This window comes from Cervus canadensis, chromosome 13 (genome assembly GCF_019320065.1).
Source record: "Cervus canadensis isolate Bull #8, Minnesota chromosome 13, ASM1932006v1, whole genome shotgun sequence".
NCBI lineage: Eukaryota > Metazoa > Chordata > Mammalia > Artiodactyla > Cervidae > Cervus > Cervus canadensis.
In genome coordinates this window covers 9,256,581-9,278,777 of record NC_057398.1, presented here as the reverse complement: position 1 = coordinate 9,278,777, position 22,197 = coordinate 9,256,581, and the positions used below count along the sequence as shown (strand labels likewise).

The 22,197-nt window shown below is 42.4% G+C and overlaps 1 protein-coding gene across 1 annotated transcript in view; it reads right to left on the bottom strand.

Annotated features, from left to right (window-relative positions):
• The window catches only part of PPP2R5A (protein phosphatase 2 regulatory subunit B'alpha), a 97,966-nt gene that overhangs the window by 62,609 nt on the left and 13,160 nt on the right, over positions 1–22,197 (bottom strand). The window lies entirely within an intron of this gene.

Below are 22,197 nucleotides of genomic sequence, written 5' to 3'. Positions count from 1 at the left end.
TGCCTTCCTTCTTTGCATTCCTAAAGCATTTATTGGGGCTTCCCTGGTGACTCAGACGGTAAAGAACGGCCTGCGATGTGGGAGACCTGGGTTCGATCCCTAGGTTAGGAAGATCCCCTGGAGGAGAGCATGGCAACCCACTCCAGTAGTCATGTTTGGAGAACCCCTGTGGACAGAGGAGCCTGGCGGGCTACAGTCCATGGGGTCGCAAAGAGCCGGACACGACTGAGCGACTAAGCACAAAGCATTTATCACCTACACCACTCACAAAGTCTGTCCTCATATAAGGTCAGAGATTGCAGATGCTATGTATGCTCTTTCTTCCCTGGATGTTTGTAAACATCGAAAGAATAAGGGACCTCCGGTGGTCCAGTGGTAAACAATCTGCCTGCCAGTGCAGGGGACGTTTCATCCCTGGTCCGGGAAGATCCTACGTGCCACAGAGCAACTCAGCCTGGACACCGCTATAACTGAGGCCACGAGCCTAGAGCCTGTGCTCTGCCACAAGAGAAGCCACCTCAGTGAGAAGCCCAAGCGCTGCAACCAGAGAGTAGCCCCCACTTTCTGCAGCTAGCAAAAGCCTGCGTTCAGCAATGAAGACCCAGCACAGCCAAAAAGAAATTAATAAATGAAATTAATAAAAAAAAGAGTAAGGACTCGGTTATTTTATACCTTCGTATCTCTTACTGAACAAAGTATAAATATGCAGTATGTACCAATCTAATTTTTAATTCTCAAGCACAAAGTTTCTAAAAGTATATTAATTGGATTACCTGCATAAGAATCCTCTGCGGGGCTTATTTAAAATGCAGATTCCTGGGCCTGACACACAGAATTCTCCCAGACACACAGAATCAGAACCGAAGGGAAAAGCACTAACTTTTTTTTTTTTTTGCCGCATGGCGTAACATGTGGGATCTTACTTCCCCAAGCAGAGATTGAACCTGTGCGCCCTGCATTGGAAGCACAGAGTCTTAACCACTGGACTGCCAAGGAAGTCCCCTGAGAAATATATTTTCACTAAGTTTCCTAGGTCATTCTAATGCACATGAACGTTTGAAACTCTATTCTCTAGTCACCTGGATGTTATTTAAAATAGATCATAAATGTCCAGAATTTGTAATAAAGAGAATTTGCATAGGCTAAGAAGGGGAAATAGATAGCAGAAAGCACACCAACAAAGGTAAAATTCATACTGGAATATGACAGATAATAAATAATGGAAAATAGAGACTGAACAGAACAGTTAGAAAATAGATACTGGAAACAAAATTCTTGGGAGGCTTGGAACCAGCAAAACTGTCTGGGTTTTCTGAAACAGCCTCTTGGAGAAGAATTTTGAGAAAAATTTTAAAGAAAGTGTGAGTCAAAACCGAAGAAGAAAGCAAGATGGCATTCTAGATTCAAGTTACCAAACATTTTCGGTGGGATGGAAAGGACCATAGCCAAAGACTCAAAAGGCCTGACTTTATTAAGTATACTATGGTCCCATCAAGTCACTTACCCTCTGAGAGGCTTGGTTTCCACATTTTTATGTCAGAAAAAAAAAAGTAACCAACCTTCTTTACAATATTGGCATGAGTTTTAAATATGATACATAAAATAACAACACTTGGAAAAGTGAATATCATGCACTTGATAATTTTATGAACATATGTATGAACATATGTATTATCATGTACATGATATTAATCACTTCTCTTCCATGCACTGTCTTAAGTAAATAAGGTATCTGACTCATAAACAGATTTGGTCCCTAAGAATCATCTAACAGAAAACCGCAATCTCAGTGCTGAACTGTTTGTACCCCTGACAAGCAAGAGTGTCAGTGATGATTCCATGCTGTAGAACTCCTGTTTTTCCCCATATTTGAAGAGCCATATATAAGTCAGAGGCCAAGACTTCATCACTGGCAAATTCTTTGCTTTACTTTATCCTTACAAGACTTGAATTCTTTACTGATTTCATTCTTTTATTCACAATGACTAGCTTGCTGGGGAAAATAAGCAAGGAGATCAAATCAGTCAATCCTAAAGGAGATCAGTCCTGAATATTCATTAGAAGGACTGATGCTGAAGCTGAAGCTCCAATACTTTGGTCACATGATGCGAAGAACTGACTCACTGGAAAAGACCTTGATGGTGGAAAAGATTGAAGGCAGGAGGACAAGGGGATGACAGAGGATGAGATGGTTGGATGGCATCACCGACTCGATGGACATGAGTTTGAGCAAGCTCCAGGAGTTGGTGATGGACAGGAAAGCCTGGCGTGCTGCAGTCCATGAGGTTGCAAAGAGTCGGACATGACTGAGCGACTGAACTGAATGAGATGACAATATCTACAATAGCAGAATCATGGTCTTTTAATGGTTTAAAGTGTGCATTAGAGGAAAAAACATTCCAGCAACTCTGTTGGCTAAGCATATTATTTATGCTTTAAATTTCAAGAATACTAGAAGCAATTTTTTTAAAGAGTGCATCAGAGACATTATTATGTGCAAATCACTGTGAAATTCTCTAAAGCATGTCCAAGCAAAGTTTTGGCTGCCAACATTTCTCTTTCCTTAAGATGATTCCCAAACGGTACTCCTATAGAACACCAAACAAATATGCTTTATCTGAAAATCAAATAGTAGTGATCTTTTCCCAATTTACAGAAACAAAATAAACTTTTTCCTTGTATCTTTCTTAGAATTTTGATTCTTACAACTGTGCTATTGTACTTGAATCTAAATCAAGATAGTATCATAAACCATTAATTTTTAATATATCATTCCTTCTTATTTAAATACATTTAAATTATGTAAAATTGCCTTCCTGGGAGGCAATCAATGCTATCAGATTCTTTTTTGTGTTTCTAGAGAGAGAATCAGTTTATTCTCTTAAGATTTAATAAATTAACATTTTTAGAGGCTCCACCAAAAGCTACATGATTTATAGGTATTTCATCACTGAAGATGGAGTAGGAAATGGCAATCTACTCCAATATTCTTGCCAGGAAAATTCCATGGACAGTGGAGCCTGGCGGGCTACAGTTCATGGGCTTGCAGAGTTGGACACGACTAAGCAGCTGAGCACGCATCACTGAAGAAGTTTGAAAACCACCGCTCTAGACTTCAGTGAAGCTTCCAGAGTTCTTACAGATTTATTCATATCTATGCATTCATTCTTTCATCATCTTATTAACTCACTCATGTTACAGACATTATACATGCATGCTATGAATCAACAGAATATGAAATTTGAAGGGACCTTAAATGCTAATCAGGTCAAGTTGTTACCTGAACCCAGGTAGACCAAGCAGGTCCTCCTCACAGACCTCAAACTGATCCAAATTGGAAAGTCCTTTTTTTTTTTTCTCAGACTTACAGGAGACTTTTGTTTCTTATACAATGAAATCTTCTGACTAATAACTTACTCACCAAGTGGTCAAAGATTTCAGGCACTTGGTTTTCATAAACTAAATTCAGCACTTTTTAGATTTTTTCCCAAGAACTCTGATTCTGTGTTGTCTTTCTGGCCACTGTTCAAACACAAGTGCACATTGAGACAAGTGGAATTTCAGCAATTTTCAGGAAGGACCCTTTGTCAACAGGGCAAGATCAGTAGTCATGGTTTTCAGTTGATGCCATTTTTGCTATAAATTGCTGTCAGTTAAGCTTGTCATGATTAAATAAGTTTGTTGTGGGCTATTGTACAGGCTATTGTGTTGGCCAACCAAGAACCCAGACTAGGTCAGTGGCTGTAGAGATGATTAGATTGGAGATTTATCTTAGTGGAGGATTACATAGGACTTTCAGAAGGAATGAATGTGAGCTGCTGGTACAGCAGAGGTATTACTAATTCCCCCAAAATATTTGCTGATACACTTACACTTTATGATTATCTCTGAATCCTTTTCCCATAGCTGTGAGGTCTTTTGCCCCATCTAAGTGGGCTGAGTCGAAAATACTGGATAACCCCTGATGTGGGCAATAATTTACCTGTATACTAGATGAGGAACTAGAATAGTTTGAAGGAGCTCAGCTCATGACATATCTTTTCATCCTTGCAGAGTGGGGTTTAAAAGACCGATATTGGTGAACTCTCCACTCTTTAAATCAACCCCGCAAGTATTTTCAAGTGCCATCCATGTGCCAGGCAATATGCCAGACACTAGGAATGAAAAGATAAATGAAGCAAGGACCTTTCAATTTAGTGAGGAGGGATAGCACAAACAAATGATCAAAGCATATATCCTAAGTGTTCCTTACAGCGCTGTGTAAACACAGTGGAAAGAGCAAATTTGGTTTGCAAAGAGGGTCAGAGAAAATGTAACAGAGAGAGTAGTGTTTGAAGTGAGTCTTGAAACAAAACAAAAATTTTATATGGATAAGGACAAAAACAACAGAGAATACTTGCCATTCAAGAAATTAATTTACCCACATTTCTTCATTACTAAAAAGATTTTCAGGGAGTTCCCTGGTGACTTAGTGGTTAGGATTCTGGGTTTTCACTGCCATGGTTCCTGGTTCAATTCCTGGTCAGGGAACTGAGGAAAAAGATTTCAATATCTCAGCCAATGAATTTACTTATTTCACATATGCTACCAAAAAAAAAAAAAAATTCCATTTCAGCAGAAGAATATATTATGCAACACCTTGAGTCAAAATTTGACATGGAGGTGAATGAGCAAAAAGAAAAAAAAAAAAGCATATTAAATTCAAAACAGAACTGCTCTCTGGCTGTATTTTGCAGCACAGTAATTCTAAAAATACTGTCATCATTCTTGCTCAGTCCTGTCTGACTCTTTATGACCCCATGGACTGTAGCCCTCCAGGCTCCTCTGTCCATGGAATTTTCCAGGCAGAATACTGGAGTGGGTTGCCATTTCCTTCTCTAGGGGATCCTGACTCAAGGATGAAATTCATGTCTCCATCTCCAGCGTCTCCTGCATTGGCAGGTGGATTTTTTTTTTTTTTCTTTTACCACTGTGCTACCTGGAAAGCCCATAAAATTACTATATGGCTCCTTACTGTTCCACTCATATGAAGATTTTGTACAAACCTGTAACTGATCTTCTTTCATCTGCCTGGAGGAAGCATATAGCAAGTTTTGGAGCAGTCCTTGTCTTAAAATACCTAGTGGCTGCATGCCAGCAATGTTTTTCCTCTTACTGGCTTCCTACTTTGGCTCAAACTTCCAAAAAATAGTCAGTCTGAAAATCTAAGAAATTAACCTTATATCCTCAATATCAGGTGATGTCTATGCTTTGAAGAAGCAGTACTCGTAACATTACAGGATTTTCAGGAATTATTGAACTGGAAATTCTCCAGTGTTTCCAGATCCTAAGATTTGACTTCTGTGCCAAAGGACACTGTTGTTTTTTTCTTTTTAAACTGTGTGTGTCTCTGGGTAGGTATATGTAATCACCTTCATAAATTTAACACCTGCCATACACCAGGCACTATTCATACAACGAATCTGGCAGAAAGAGATCAAACAAGATTATTAAGGTCTCTCTCATCTGTGTGACACTCATCTCTATTCTCCTAGGATTCTCCTATTCTCCTTGTTTCCAATGACTTCTTTCATGTCCTGGAACAGTTTTTTAATATTCTAGCATCTCTGGGTTTCTCTATTCTTCTCTTGTAGAAATCAGTAGAGCCTGGAGAAGAGAATGGCAAACCCACTCCAGTATTCTTGTCTAGAGAATCCCATGGATGGAGGAGCCTGGCAGGCTACAGTCCGTGGGGTCACAAAAAGTCAAACAAGACTGAGTGACTAACACTTGCTTACTTATTTGTGGTTGTAAGATAATCTAAAGAATTTCAGGCATCAAAACTTGTACACAGTGACACCCAAAAGTTAAAAAAAAAGAAAGAAGTGGAAATTCGAGTTCTGTTTATTCAGTCTGCATAGAGGCATTCACAAAGAAATTTAATTGACTGGATTGAACTCTCACTGCTATGACGCCTAGCACTGTAAAAAATTTGTAAATGTGACGCTCTGAAGCACTGTTACCTAGTGGGAAAATGAGCTTATCAAGAGATATAATGATGTCCAATGTTTCCTATTCATTCACTCAAAAAATATTCATTAATCTGTAATGTCCCTGGTTTATTCCAGGTGCTCGGAGGGTAGCTGTGAGTGACTTAAGGCTGACTTCCTGGAGCTGACCATCAGTGGGGAGAGCGCACACCAATCACAGTTCAACCATGAGGACTTCCCTGGTGGTCCAGGGGCTAAAATTCTGCGTTTGCATTGCCAGGAGCCGGGGTTCAATCTACGGTCAAGGAGCTAGATCCCACATGCCCTAACAAAGATGGAAGGTCCTGCATGCTGCAACTAAGACTCAGCACAGCCAAGTAAATAAATAAATGAATAAATATTTTTTTAAAAATTCAACTAAAAAAAAATTCAACTAAGAGAACAAAGCAGGGAATATACACCAGAGGAAATAGGGTATAATTTACAAACACAGATGGGCTAACCAGGAGGGCTGGTCATCCTATGGACCAAACAGGCACCATCACCGATTTATGAGGCCTGTTATAAACACACAGCTTATGGCTAAATATTGTGGTCCCAACCCTAAGGGAGCACCAACTCGAGAGGGAGAGATGAGGCATAAGCCCAGGAAAAGACATTAATGACTTCTCTCTCAGGACAGTATTTGATGAGAGCCAAGACAAAGTCCAAGGGAGCTCACAGGTGGTGCTGGTGCTGAGATCTTGGCTGGAGCCAGAGGAGTGGGCATGATTAACTAAGTAAAGTAGAAGTGTTGAGGGAGAGTGCCATTTAAGCGCTTATTACACACCTCTCCAACACAAAGGGTCCAGTTTATTACGCCCCACCTCCACCCACCCTCTGTCTCACTGCTTGGAATGAGTGTCCACCAGTCAGTGAGGGCAGGAAGGGTGTGAAGGCACTTGGGTTGGGAAGTATAGGCATGTAGATGTCTTGACTCAAGAAGATGATTTCTGAAGGAGTAGTGGGAGAGAAAGCAGGAAAAACTATATTCATTCAGTCATTCAAGAAACATTCAGTTCAGTTCAGTTCAGTCGCTCAGTTGTGTCTGACTCTTTGAAACCCCATGAACCGCAGCACCCAGACCTCCCTGTCCGTCACCAACTCCCGGAGTTCACCCAAACTCATGTCCATTGAGTCAGTGATGCCATCCAGCCATCTCATCCTCTGTCGTCCCCTTCTCCTCCTGCCTTCAATCTTTGCCAGCATCAGTGTCTTTTCATTTTTTTTTTTTCTTGTCCCGCCCCTTGCCCAGTGTCTTTTCAAATGAGTCATCTCTTCACATCAGGTGGCCAAAGTAATGGAGTTTCAGCTTCAGCATCAGTCCTTCTAATGAACACCCAGGGCTGATCTCCTTTAGGATGGACTGGTTGGATCTCCTTGAAGTCCAAGGGACTCTCAAGAGTCTTCTCCAACCCCATAGTTCAAAAGCATCAATTCTTCAGCACTCAGCTTTCTTTATAGTCCAACTCTCACATCCATACATGACTACTGGAAAAACCATAGCCTTGACTAAATGGACCTTTGTTGGCAAAGTAATGTCTCAGCTTTTCAATATGCTGTCTAGGTTGGTCATTCAATGATTATTGAATCATTCAAGAAACATTCAATGATTATTATTGCTAGTTGGTGCCCTAGGTTCTGGGGATAGGAAAGAAAGCAACAACAACAATAGGTTTTTCCCTCAGAGTGTCTGGGATAGTAAGCAAAAGGAAATCACAAAAGCAAAAAACCCCACAAACCACCATAAACAGTATAATAATTGCTGTGTCAGAAGTAAGCAGAGAAGTAGAATGCAGAATCTATGGGGGTGGGGAGCAAGACAGCTTTTCTGGAGGAAGAGGTTCTAGAATTGAGAATTGAAGCACATAAGGTGTTAGTCAGGAAAACGCAGAAAGGGGAACTTATTCCAAGAAGCAGGAAGAAGATGTTTAAGGCAAAGCCCTGAAAGAAGCAGGTACATACATCAGGAAGTTGAAGGGAGTTTGGTATGGAAACTTTGAGGAAGCAGCAGACAAAGAAGATGTATCAGAAGATGGAGTGTCTGTAAGTCTGGACTTCATGCTGGAGTCAGTGCAGAGATGTCAAAGAATGTCTGAATGGAAGACGTCTCCTGGAAAGCAGTGTTTTAACAGTGCTGGGTGGGGAAAGTGGAAGCCAATGAGATTAGGTGGAAGTGAGGATAAGTGTCCAGGATAAGGACTTGGCTGAGTGGTGCTAAGCAAAGTGTATCAGCCCCCTGTGGAGATTTTCTAAGCTCTACAGTATTTTGAAAAAATTCCCAAATGACAGTCCAGACTACCCAGCCCCCCACCCCATTCCCCCTTCCTTAATGACCACAGGATTTAACTTAAAATGGCCCTGAGAACAGGTATGAAAGACATTACAAGGGAATACCAGCGACACTGAATGGATGTGAGGATGGCAATTCAAAGGGAAGAATTACAAATGGTGCCAAGAATTTGAATTGGTGGACAACGTGAACTGGAGGCCTTTAACCAAAAGGTCAAAAGCTAAGCCAGTTTTCTCTTGTGACTAGGGAATGAAAGGAGTGTCAGAGGAAGGAAGGAAAGGGGACGCAAAGATGAATCTGAGGCTAGGCACGTCGAGTTAACAGAGTTTCTTAAGGTCACTGAGGCGGAGAGCTGGATCTTTATTTTTAAAAAGAGGCGATGATATGCTAGATATTAACAGAGGGAAAAATGAAGACTAGACTGGGCTGACCACCTGGAGTAGGCCAGAGCAAAGAGGGAAATTACACAAATAACACAAACCTCTCTTTCTTCTTCAAGGAAAAAAAAAGAATGACAGAAGCAAATGGGCAAAAGATGTGCAGCCTGCCGTGTGCCTCGGGGATCTCCAGGGCTAAACACGAAGAAGGGCTGCACTAGGAGAAGCAGGGCCCAGCCGCTGTGGCAGCGAGTCAGGGATGAGGAACACAGCGGCCCTTGCCGCTCACAAATAGGGCTCAGCAGGGACTTTCCTGGTGGCCCAGTGGTTAAGACTCAGCGCTTCCAATGCAGGGTGGCGCCAGCTAACTCCCCGGTCGGGGTCACTGTATTTTAAAAATGGTGAAATTGAGCTGAGCAGTTCAGTCCAGCCGGCCAGTCATGTCTGACTCTTTGCAATCCCACGGACTGAAGCACGCCAGGCTTCCCTGTCCATCACCAACTCCCAGAGTTTGCTCAAACTCATGTCCATCGAGTCGGCAATGCCATCCAATCATCCCATCCTCTGTCGCCCCCTTCTCCTCCTGCTGAGACTTGGGCATTTGTGAAAGGGGAAACCCAGACGCAGAGAGAATGCTCTGCAATGTGCGTTAGATCCAGCCAGCAGACAGACTGCCAACCTTCAGGTAGCAGAGTAAGGATTCCCCAAAGCGAGCTTGCTAAAGGAAGAAAGAGAGACTTGAGCACCACTTTAGAGAATGTCCACCCACAGGAAAAGTGACACTGAAGTAGCACCAGCAGAGTAAAAGCCAGAACAGATGGGTTGCAAAAACAAAAACAAAGGAAATGCATTGACTTAGATTCCTGGGGAGAAAGGAAGTAATAGCCTGTTAGTGACATCAAGGAGGAAAGTTAGAAGACAGTTTGACGTGTACAGAAAAATATTTTTATTGACTTAAGCAAGAGCTATTTTAGTAATGCAAAAAGAAATCACAGTGAAAAAACTTGCACTTCCAGACATGAAAATTAACTGAAACTGGATTAACCCTCTCACAGGACACAAGAAATTTGGGCAAAAATGCATGAAATAACTGTTTTCATCATACAACACATAGCGCAGGACTGTGATTCCTGGGAGGAGAGAAACAAAGGAAGTACATATCTGTACAATGTGCCTAACTTTCTGCCTGGGGGCACTTTCCAGATCACAAGAAGAGGGATCCAAGTAGACAAAACAGTCTTGCTAAAACGAGGGCAAAACGATCAGAGTTTGGGCAGGATGAGGTGGCTGTATTTTTTGAGGCAGAATACCAGAGAACAGGGAGGTATATGGAGAAAGAAATCCTGAGTCCCTCTGAATCTTAAGCTGAATGCTAAACTGCATAAGGTACAACTAACTCTATGGGACTTAGGAAAGAGAATTCAGATTGCTAAAAGTTAACCAAGCTTCTTAGCAGAGCTGGGGAACAATGAAGTTCCAACCAGGCAGAATGGAGAGAACTTGTTGAACTCCTATTGCTTTTAGAAGAGACTCTACAGCAGGGATCCCCAACAGGCACCAGTACTATCAAGAAGGTATAAGAATTTATATTGAAATTGAAAATTTTCACAATAATAATAATAATTTATTTTCATATTTTCAAACTTGAATTAATATACAGAAGATTTTCATTTTAACCAAGAGCATTATGTAAGTCAGCTGCAAAAACTAAAATAAAAACATGAATATTTTATATAAATATGAATATCGATGAATTCATAGTTGCTTTTCAATTTGTACAATTCTTCTTTGACTTGAACATTAATAATACTGGGTTTGCAGAAAAGTTAGTGAATTACTTAACTTAGATAGAACTGAAACTGATTTCAATTTGTTTCAAAGTCAGGTCATTTCTTCTAAAATAAAAAAACTAAGTTTGACAATACAGATGCCCACATTGGAAGAGTGATATTTGGAACTGAACTCAGTCATTGGAAAACTTCAGTATGCTTGAAATAATTTGAAAAAACTCTACTTTTTTAAACCATAAATTGTATGAAATAGAAGATAACTATTTCTGATGAAAATTTAACATTTGAATTGAAATGTGGTCTAAGTTTAAAAATGCACCCTGGACTTAGAATAAAAATGTGACATGAAAACTTTGTCCACCTGATGCAAAGAACTAACTCAATGGAAAAGACCCTGATGCTGGGAAAGATTGAAGGCAGGAGGAGAAGGGGACGACAGAGGATGAGATGGTTGGATGGCATCACCGACTCAATGGACATGAGTTTGATCAAACTCTAGGAGACAGTGAAGGACAGGGAAGCCTGGCGCGCTGCAGTGCGTGGGGTCACAAAGAGTCGGACACAACTGAGCGACTGAACTGAACTGAACTGAATATACAAAAATATAAATAATACAAAAAGATAATAATTACATGTTGAAATGATAATGTTTTGAAGATATTTGGTATAAAATATGCTATTAAAATTAATTTTACCTTTTAAACTTTTTATTTATTAAAGAAAATTTTTTTTTTTGGCTGCACCACATGGCTTACAGGGAGTTTCCTGGCCAGGATTTGAGCCCGTGCCCCCTTCAGGGGAAGGATGGGATCCTAACCACTGGACCACCAGGGAATCCCCTCTTTTTACTTTCCCTGATAGCTCAGTTGGTAAAGAATCTGCCTGCAATGCAGGAGACCTGATTCGATTCCTGGGTTGGGAAGATTGGCTGGAGAAGGGATAGGCTACCCACTCCAGTATTCTTGGGCGTCCCTTGTGGCTCAGTTGGTAAAGGATCTGCCTGCAGTGTGGGAGACCTGGGTTCAATCCCTGGGTTGGGAAGATCCCCTGGAGAAGGGAAAGGTTACCCACTCCAGTATTCTGGCCTGGAGGATTCCATGGACTGTATAGTCAGTGGAGTCCCAAAGAGTTGGACACGACTGAGTAACTTTCACTTTCACCAGAATGTTTAAATTTACATACATGGCTCATATCTGTATCTTGCATTGTATTTCTATTGGCAACTCTACTCTAGGGTAGAGACTTCAGAGACTAAGATTTAGGCTTCAGATAGCCTAAATTCAAGTCTAGACTTTGATACTTCTTAATTGTATAGCAAGTTGCTAAACATCTCCATGCTTCAGTTTTCCCCATCTAAAACATGGGGAATAACAATAGTTCCTACCTCACTATAAGAGTTGTTATAAGAATTCTTAAATAGTATCTAACACCTAGGAATTACTATGTGTAATAGCCATCGCTGTAGTTTTATTATTATTATTAACTATGTATCCTTGAGAAATTTCTTAACTGTTAATTCACTCATTTGTAAAATAGTGATAACAACATGTTTCTCACAAGTTTAGTTATTGAATTAAATGAGATAAGGGATGCAGAATTGTTTGATAGGAGGTAGGTGCCCACCACAAACTTGCTGAATCTTCCATGCATTAGCTGGTGTTCAGAAGTTTCTGTGATCTGGCTCAGCTCATGACTCTTTTTTTTTGTTTTTTGGAATATAGTTGGTTTACAAGTTGCATTAGTTTCATGCATACAGCAAAGTGAATTGGTTACAGATATACAACACACATACATATCCACTCTCAGATTCTTTTTTTAACACATATATACATTCTTTTTTTAAAAAATTCCTTTCCATCATGGTTTATCCTAAGGAGATTGGATATGGTTCCCCCTCTATACAGCAGGACATTGTTTCAGCTCACTGCTCTTAAATTCAATAGTGTAGGGATGGTAGAGGGGGGGAAGTACTTCTCAGCTTGGCTTTATTTCGAATCTCCCCAGTTCCACCGTCTTACCATCTAGTCTGAAGGTCTGCTTTCCTGTGGAGCCTTCGGTATGGACTCCAGCCCCAACATGATCTCTCTGTCTCTTCTAAATTCCTGAGACACCTCCTACCCGGTGTGTATGTTGCTGCTGTTGTCCCTAAGTCGTGTCCAACTCCTTGGTGACCCATGGACTGTGGCCCACCAGGCTCCTCTGTTCATGGGATTTTCCAGGCAAGAGTACTGGAATGGGTTGCCATTTCCTTGACATTTAATCATATATTACTTCGTATTGTTTTAAAGTAATCATGTAGGGTGTATGTTTTATAAATTGTGAGTTTTCCAACAGCACATGATAATTGCTCAAAAAATATTTGGTCCACAAGTGGGGAACATTTGAAAACATTAGAGGGAAGTTCTTTTTTTGAGATTGAACTCGGGAGACTCAAGTATCCTCTACAAAGAACATAGAGCATCACTGGAGAGAGGAAGTTTTTAGCAAAAGTTTGAGATAAGCTTGAACAGGCAGAACAGAGCTGATGTGGGAAGTAAGAGGGGCAGAGGTGGTAGCAAAGGACAGAGCAGAGGTCAGGAAGCAAAGCAGACACCCACCCTGCGGGACATTCCTAGAACTCAAGGCAAAGCTCCTTCTTTCCCAAGTCCCTCCAACAGCTATTTTTAGCCATGTCCAATTTTAGAAAGTGACACAAGGTCTCATTCCAATCAGTTCTTTTGCTGATCTCAGACAGCTTATTCCCAGAAATTCCTTCCTCTTGCCCTGGGAGCCTTCCCTATCCTCAGGTATTTCAGATGTTTGGAAATCCTCCTTTCCACCAGAGGCTTTGCTGACCATCTGAAAGTTAATGAGGTCGGGTGCCTTCTGCACTCACAAATCCCCCTGCTCACTCCATCAGGAGAAGACAACTTACTACTTGGGTTACTACAGGATCCAAACAGTGCCTGCTCCACGACAGAAGCCCCTGAATGCCACTCCAGCGCCACTGAGGGAAGCAACATCATTTTAATGACATTCATGGTAGCACGGGTGATTCTTGTTTGGGTTACAGTGGAGGAAACACAGCTAATGTGGAGAGAAAGAAGCTGTTGTTCAACCATGACTCATGGGCTTAGCTCTCAACACAAGGTTCAAGTTTGTTTTGCATTTTTGTGGCTTTAAGGTGATGGTGAATTGGCAAGGAGAAAGGGAGGCAATAAGGTAGAGACAAGAGAGACAGGATTCAGGCTTTATCACTAGGTTCAGTGTGAGTTTGGGTAGCAATTCATGTGGGTTTGAGGAGGTGCCTTCCCTCCTCAAAATTCTATTATTCTGTATAATGATATAATGCTATGAAATCTGAAAAGTATAACGAAGATGTTTTCTAAAAGGCTGACTGCTACATTGAGACAGAGAGGTAAATCAAAAGGAGGTACAAAGGAGTACATAGCAAGGGCAGGGAAGAGGCGGGGTTTAACCCCTGGAATATCTTCCAAGTTAAACATACATGTACATCTTTAAAACCATTCTTCTATTCTGAAGTTAGACTGTGTCATTAGGCCGAGTGCACCAATGACAATCATTCCCAGAAGGGGGTTAATCCTCCCCAGGGAAAAGGGTCCCTAATCACTGGACTTGGAGAAGTAGGACATCTCAAGTCTGGGGCTTTGGCCCCCAGGCTCAGAGACATGGGCCGACAGAGGCCAGCATGTGTGGAGAGGGACCCAGTTGTCTCAGTCCCTTGCTCTCTTTTCACCCAGACAGGTACAACCAGTCTCTTTCTCTTCCTTTCTAACTTTGTCCCCAGCCCCCAAGCCAAAATCTGATTACATAATTAAGTACTTAGTAAGTATTCTCTGATGCTGATTTTTAATGAACTTGGCCAGTACTGCTTCCTGTTTTCAAAGAAACCAGTCCATTTAAAAAGCTAGTCCGTGCCCCCAATACCCACTGTGTCTTAGAAATCAAATGGACATTTTAAATCATTTTAGAGGGAAAATAATTATATGTAAATAGGTTAAAGTTCTTACAACAGAGAAGGTAGCTATTGAAAAGAGAAACTTGGGTAGCAGAATATGATTGTGATACCAACAGTAGTATTTGCCCATCTGTTTATCTATCCATCCATCTACCTACTCTACCTATTCTCAGATTGTTCTGAACTAATATCAAAAATATCATGAACATGTGTTCATGTTCATGTCTCCTAGAGCCTGCCTTTACCCTGGGATTTTGGAGCAGAGGTAAGCGATATCTGCAAGACTTTGCAAGACATCTTCCTGCCAAACTACTTCTCAGTCTCCTGGGTACTTTTGAGGGGTACCTTGGAATGAAATCTAGAAATTCACATGGAGGCCTCTGAACTTGACCCCAAGCCTGCTCCTGTTCCTTAGCAGAGTAGAATCAAGATATAGTCACAACATTCTTGGTGTGGGCACTGAATAGTACAGGGCGAAAAAAGAAAACAGAAATGTTAAGGGAGGGGAGTAAAGATATTGGGAGAGATGGTGGGCATGCATTCAGGAGAGGCGCTGTGGTTATTCTCCATAAAACTATTCTCTCTTCTCACTCTAGACCCATGACTATCAACTGCTGAAGGATTAAAGCTAACACCATTATTTCCCTCCTTAAGATCTTTAATCCCAAGATGCTTGCCATTGCAACCTTGGTTTGACATTCAGTCCTGCCTGTATCTTCTTCCTCAACACTCCCTGCCACACCTAAATACTTCTAGTTCCCCATGTGCTCTCTCCTTTCAGTAGCATCGCCCATGTTGAACTCTGAGAATGCATTCTCCCACCTGGACCACTTCCATTTTCTGTTTGTTCTTTAAGATGCCTCGGGTGCCACCATCCCTGACACACCCCCAGCTTGGTCTCCTTCCTAGGTTATCTCTGAGCACCTGAGACCGTGTCTCTATCATTGTTCTCTATTACCATTTGCTGTGATCATCTCTTTGCTTTACTATCTCCCTAACTAGACTTATGGACCATAAGCTCTTGGAAGGTAAGACCATCTTTAAACTGTAATCATATTTCTGCTGTCTTGCACAATGCTAGTCACTTACTGAAATGCAATAAATGTTGATGAATTAATCAATGAGGTTATAGATTGGGGGTAAAACCATCCCAACCATCTGGCACTGGCATGGTGCCACAGAAAGCAGCTGGTCTCATCTCCAGTGTTCTCCTGGGCATAAGCCTTGAGGTCCACAAGCACTCTCTGACCTGGGCCCCGTGTCCACACACAGGGACACATTATTCTCCCCATCTAGGCTTAAACTGTTCAACTCCAAGCTCCATGCTCTCCCTCTTTTGGACATCTATTCTCTTTTTCAACCCACTGGGTTCTTTTCCCTTCATGTCTCGGCCCCCCTCATCACGGTATGTACTGTACTTTTGGGTGCACGTCTCCATGCCTATTTTCACCCGCATGAGTGTGTTCCCTGCCACCTCCACTCAGGTCGAAGTTCTGCACATGGCCCTGGCTCTCCACCAGGCCCTCTGCGGTGCTGTGTACACAGAGGAACTCACCTCCTTCATTGGCCTTGAGCCTGTTTTGGACAACTCGCAATCCCCACAGTCTTCAGCCATGGTTGCAGGAGGCCAACTTGTATGGTTTTCTCTGGAGCTGTTCATTTCTGCAGTACACCTAGCCCGAGACCAGATCTGTGCCAAGGTACTGAACCCTAGATTCTTCACTGCTGTCTCATCGCTGCTGTCTCAGGGATGTCAGGGTGTGGTATGTCATGACCTCAACAAGCTCAGAACAATTAAACAAAGTTTGATATCTCACCTGGGTTAGAACACCTCTACAGCTTCTCAGTATACCTTTAAGGAAAAAGGAGTAAATTTGGGAGTTAGCCTTTCAGAGATTAGGATTCAATGAGGTGCCAGGTCTCTATTGCAAATAGATAACTATCTTTATATAAAGTTGTAACTTTTGACAATTGATCTCTAGGGGACATAGTTTCATAGTTTATTGTTTATTTTTTTAAAATAGAGGATCATATTAAGCACTTCCATTGCCATCCAGGGGTCTACACTTGAGAAATGCTGGCCCAAGTTAGGAGTACCACATGTTACCACAGGTTAGATGGATGTGAACATGACCACGAAAGAATCAGATTTGTGACCTTGGCCCTATTACCACTTGCCCAAGTAGGATGTGGTCTGAGAGGCCTGGCAAAGCGGGGCCTTGGTGACTGCAAGCTTCAGAAAGAGCAGGGTTCCCTGCAGATGACCGGGTACAGGTCCCTGTGGATTCTGGGGCTAAGTATAACCCCAGACGTCTGGTGACCAGCTTCATTTTCCAAAGACCTTCTTGTTTGAATTGGTCTTCCCTACTTCAGTGGGTGGGAATAAGTTGAGCTAAATGCCATTTAAGCAGCGTAACATGACGGTTAAGAGCAGGGGATCAGGAATTAGGCATTTGAGTCTATATCCCAGCATGGCCTCTTGGCTGCTGTCTGGTCTTGGGCAGGTTGCTTAACCTCTCTGACCCTTACCTCCTTATGTTTTAAAAGGGGATAGTATTAGAGTTAGCAAATGATGCAGTAATCCCACTTCTGGGCATATATCCAGAAAAGACAAAAACTCTTATTCAAAAAGGTATCGGGTTGGCCAAAATGTCTGTTTGGGTTTTTCCATAGGAAGTTACGGAAAAACTCGAACAAATTCTTTGATCAACTCAATACATGCACCTCTGTGTTCATAGCAGCACTGTTTACCAAAGTCAAGACATGGAAGAGACCTAAGTGTCCATCAATGGATGAATGGATACAGAGGGGACGGTGACAGCACCTACTTTATGTGTTTCCTGGAAGATTCAATGAGAAGTCTTGTAAGGCGCTTGGCATGTAATCAGGTACTCACTCAATGGTAGCTTTTCTTCATATATTAAGGATATTAAGAGGAGTAATAATAGGAAGTCATATTTAAAATGATTCCAGCAAGACAGGGCCCAGATGGGCCGGGCTCTCAGGCTACCACCCCAGTCACTGCTGCCTGTCTTCTCCCAAGGTGACCCCTCTTGGCCATGCCAGCTCTGTACAGGCTGCTGAGTGAGGGCGGAATCTCGGCCAGGATTGAGCTGCCTGGACGTGAGCCCTGGGCAGGCAGCTGTGAGAGGAGGAGCGTGGAGCAGAGGAGAAATGGGGTGTCAGTGGGCGAGCTCAGACTCTGGGGAGGAAGTGGCTTTGCGGTGGGGTGAGGGTGGGGTGAAGAAGAGGGGATGAGCAGAGCTAGAGAGGTGTTCAGCAGGAAGGAAAGCAGTTGAGAAAAAAAATAACCCACCTTGGGTCTTACTGGCTCCTTGGTGGCCTTTTCCGGAAACAAAGAATCAGAAATAGAACCCAACACAAAGCTTCTAGGGTGTTGCAAAATATCAGGCCTTTCTCTCTCTCTTTTTTTTTTTCCTGGTGGAGGGTGGGCATCTCACCACTGTCCTGTCCACAGCTCCGAAAAAGGAAAAATGGGCTGTGCTTTACAAATGGTCAGACTGTCAGACCAAGATCAAATGTGTGTTTTTCACCCCAAAAGCCTTGTTGCACAACTTGGTGTTATTTCCACAGGCAGCTGAAGTAATTCTGGTCTTGAAATCTTGCCCCGTGTGACATTTTTTTTTTTCCTTGTTTGTTAGCCCAGTAATTAAATAGTCTTGACAAACAGTCCCCTAGTTCAGTTCAGTTCAGTTGCTCAGTCATGTCCGACTCTTTGTGACCCCATGGACTGCAGCACAGCAGGCCTCCCTGTCCATCCCAACGGCCGGAGTTTACTCAAACTCATGTCCATTGAGTCGGTGATGCCATCCAACCACCTCATCCTCTGTTGTCCCCTTCTTCTCCTGTCTTCAGTCTTTCCCAACATCAGGGTCTTTTCAAATGAGTCAGTTCTTCACTTCGGGTGGCCAAAGAATTGGAGTTTCAGCTTTAGCATCAGTCCTTCGAATGAATATTCAGGACTAATTTCCTTTAGGCTGGACTGGTCGGATCTCCTTGCAGTCCAAGGAACTCTCAAGAGTCTTCTCCAATACCACAGTTCAAAAGCATCAACTCTTTGGTGCTCAGCTTTCTTTATAGTCCAACTCTAACATCCATACATGACTACTAGAAAAACCATAGCTTTGACTAGATGGGCCTTTCTTGGTAAAGTAATGTCTCTATTTTTTAATATGCTGTCTAGGTTGGTCATAACTTTTCTTCCAAGGAGCAAGCATCTTTTAATTTCACGGCTGCAGTCACCATCTGCAGTTATTTTGGAGACCCCAAAAATAAAGTCTGTCACTGTTTCCACTGTTTCCCCATCTATTTACCATGAAGTGATGGGAACATATGCCATGATCTTAGTTTTCTGAATGTTCACTTCTAACTTTAAGTTGAAAAAGTTCAACTTTTTCACTCTCCTCTTTCACTTTCATCAAGAGGCTCTTTAGTTCTTCCCTTTCTGCCATAAGGGTGGTGTCATCTGCATATCTGTGGTTATTGATATTTCTCCCAGCAATCTTGATTCCAGCTTGTGCTTCTTCCAGTCCAGAGTTTCTCATGATGTACTCTGTATATAAGCAGGGTGACAATATACAGTCTTGACGTACTCCTTTTCCTATTTGGAACCAGTCTGTTGTTCCATATCCAGTTCTAACTGTTGCTTCCTAACCTGCATACAGATTTCTCAGGAGACAGGTCAGGTGGTCTGGTATTCCCATCTCTTGAAGAATTTTCCACAGTTTGTTGTGATCCACATAGTCAAAGACTTTGGCATAGTCAATAAGGCAGAAGTAGATGTTTTTCTGAAACTCTTGCTTTTTTGATGATCCAGCGGATGTTGGCAATTTGATCTCTGGTTCTTCTGCCTTTTCTAAATCCAGCTTGAACATCTGGAAGTTCACGGTTCACGTACTGTTGAAGCCTGGCTGGGAGAGTTTTGAGCATCACTTTGCTAGCGTATGAGATGAGTGCAATTGTGCAGTAGTTTGAACATTCTTTGGGATTGCCTTTCTTTGGGATTGGAATGAAAACTGACCTTTTCCAGTCCTGTGGCCACTGCTGGCCACAGTTTTCCAAATTTGCTGGCATATTGAGTGCAGCACTTTCACAGCATCATCTTTTAGGATTTGAAATAGCTCAACTGGAATTCCATCACCTCCACTAGCTTTGTTCGTAATGATGCTTCCTAAGGCCCACTTGACTTCACATTCCAGGATGTCTGGCTCTAGGTGACTGATCACAGCATCGTGATTATCTGGGTCGTGAAGATCTTCTTTGAATAGTTCTTCTGTATATTTTTGCCATGTCTTCTTAATATCCTTTGCTTCTGTCAGGTCCATGCTATTTCTATCCTTTATTGTGCCCATCTTGGCATGAAGTGTTCCCTTGGTTTCTCTAATTTTCTTGAAGAGATTTCTAGTCTTTCACATTCTATTGTTTTCCTCTATTTCTTTGCATTGATCACTGAGGAAGGCTTTCTTATCTCTCCTTGCTATTCTTTGGAACTCTGCATTCAAATGGGAATATCTTTCCTTTTCTCCTTTGCCTTTTGCTTCTCTTCTTCTCACAGTGATTTGTAAGGCCTCCTCAGACAGCCATTTTGCCTTTTAGCATTTCTTTTCCTCGGGGATGGTCTTGATCCCTGCCTCCTGCACAATGTCATGAACCTCCGTCCATAGTTCTTCAGGCACTCTGTCTATCAGATCTAATCCCTTGAATCTATTTGTCACTTCCACTGTATAATCAGAAGGGATTTGATTTAGGTCATACCTGAATGATCTAGTGGTTTTCCTTTCTTTCTTCAATTTAAGTCTGAATTTGGCAATAAGGAGTTCATGATCTGAGCCACAGTCAGCTCCTGGTCTTGTTTTTGCTGACTGTATAGAGCTTCTCCATCTTTGGCTGCAAAGAATATAATCAATCTGATTTTGGTGTTGACCATCCGGTGATGTCCATGTGTAGAGTCTTCTCTTGTGTTGTTGGAAGAAGGTGTTTGCTATGACCAGTGCATTCTCTTGGCAAAACTCTGTTAGCTTTTGCCCTGCCTCATTCTGTACTCCAAGGCCAAATTTGCCTATTACTCCAGGTGTTTCTTGACTTCCTACTTTTGCATTCCAGTCCCCTATCATGAAAAGGACATCTTTTTTGGGTGTTAGTTCTAGAAGGTCTTGTAGGTCTTGATAGAACTGTTCAACTTCACCTTCTTCAGCATTACTGGTCAGGGCATAGGCTTGGATTACTGTGATATTGAATGGTTTGCCTTGGAAACAAACAGAAATCATTCTGTCATTTCTGAGATTGCATCCAAGTACTGCATTTCGGACTCTTTTGTTGACTATGATGGCTACTCCATTTCTTCTAAGCAATTCCTGCCCACAGTAGTAGATATAATGGTCATCTGAGTTAAATTCACCCATTCCTGTCCATTTCAGTTTGCTGATTCCTGAAATGTCGATGTTCACTCTTGCCATCTCCTGTTTGACCACTTCCAATTTGCCTTGATTCATGGACCTAACATTCCAGGTTCCTATGCAGTATTTCTCTTTATAGCATTGGACTCTGCTTCCATCACCAGTCACATCCACAACTGGGTGGTGGTGTTGCTTTGGCTCCATCCCTTCATTCTTTCTGGAGTTATTTCTCCACTGATCTCCAGTAGCATATTGGGCACCTACTGACCTGGAGAGTTCATCTTTCAGTGTCCTATCTTTCTGCCTTTTCATACTGTTCATGGGGTTCTCAGGGCAAGAACTAGTCACCTAGTTCTGTGAGGCTCAAAGCTGGGAGCTCAGCAGCAGCTAGCAGAGCATCTCTAGAAAGCATGTTGCATCCTAGACCCTTGGGACTGGAGTAATAGATCGATCCCTGCCCTCTGGAGTTTCTAGCCTGGGGCTGTGTCCTTCAGCCATCAGTATCCAACCGAGATGCAGCGTGGTGCAGACCGATGCCCCCTAGAGCCATGCCCAATGGATGGAAGCCTAGGAAGTTTCTCCCATCTCAAACGGGAAGCAAACGCCACAGGAGAGCAGGGTTTCAAAAGCAGGGTTTCTTCAGCATCTTGGAAACACCCACTTGCCTCCCCCACTGTCCCCAGAGTTTCACTTCTTATCTCTGCTCAGCTGCTCACTTTTCCGTATTCTTTTTCAGACTAGTCTCCAAACTTTCATCAGGCTTTATTTACGTAACTGGTCTATTTACTTGACTCTGAGTTCCTCACTTCCCCTCAAATTGGCCTATTAGTTGGAACAGTCTATTCCCAGATGGCTCAGCAGGTAAAGAATCTGCCTGCTATGCAGGAGACACAGGAGATACGGATTCGATCCCTAGATTGGGAAGATACTGCAAAGAAGGAAATGCAACCCACTGCTTAGCAGCAGCAGCAGCAACAGTATTCTTGCCTGGAAATTTCTGGGGACAGAGGAGCCTGGCGGGCTACAGTCCATGGAGTCCCAAAGAGTTTGGCACAACTGAGCGACTAAGCATGCATGCATTGTTTGATATAACTCAGCTCAGTTCTAACCTCACCTTAGATTTTTTGCACCTTTGAAATCAACTCTTCATCCTCATCTCCCAAATCAGCCCAGTTTCGTCATTTCATTCCATGTACCCAATCCTTCAGGTGAATCTTTGACTCACACCTGCCACCGTCCTAAATTGTCACCAGCAGCTCTGTCTGCTTCTTGGTTCATCTTAAAATGTCACTCCTGTAAAGCCCAAGCCCTTATCACTTCTTCATGCCTGGACCTTGGTAACAGCCCCCTCCCAG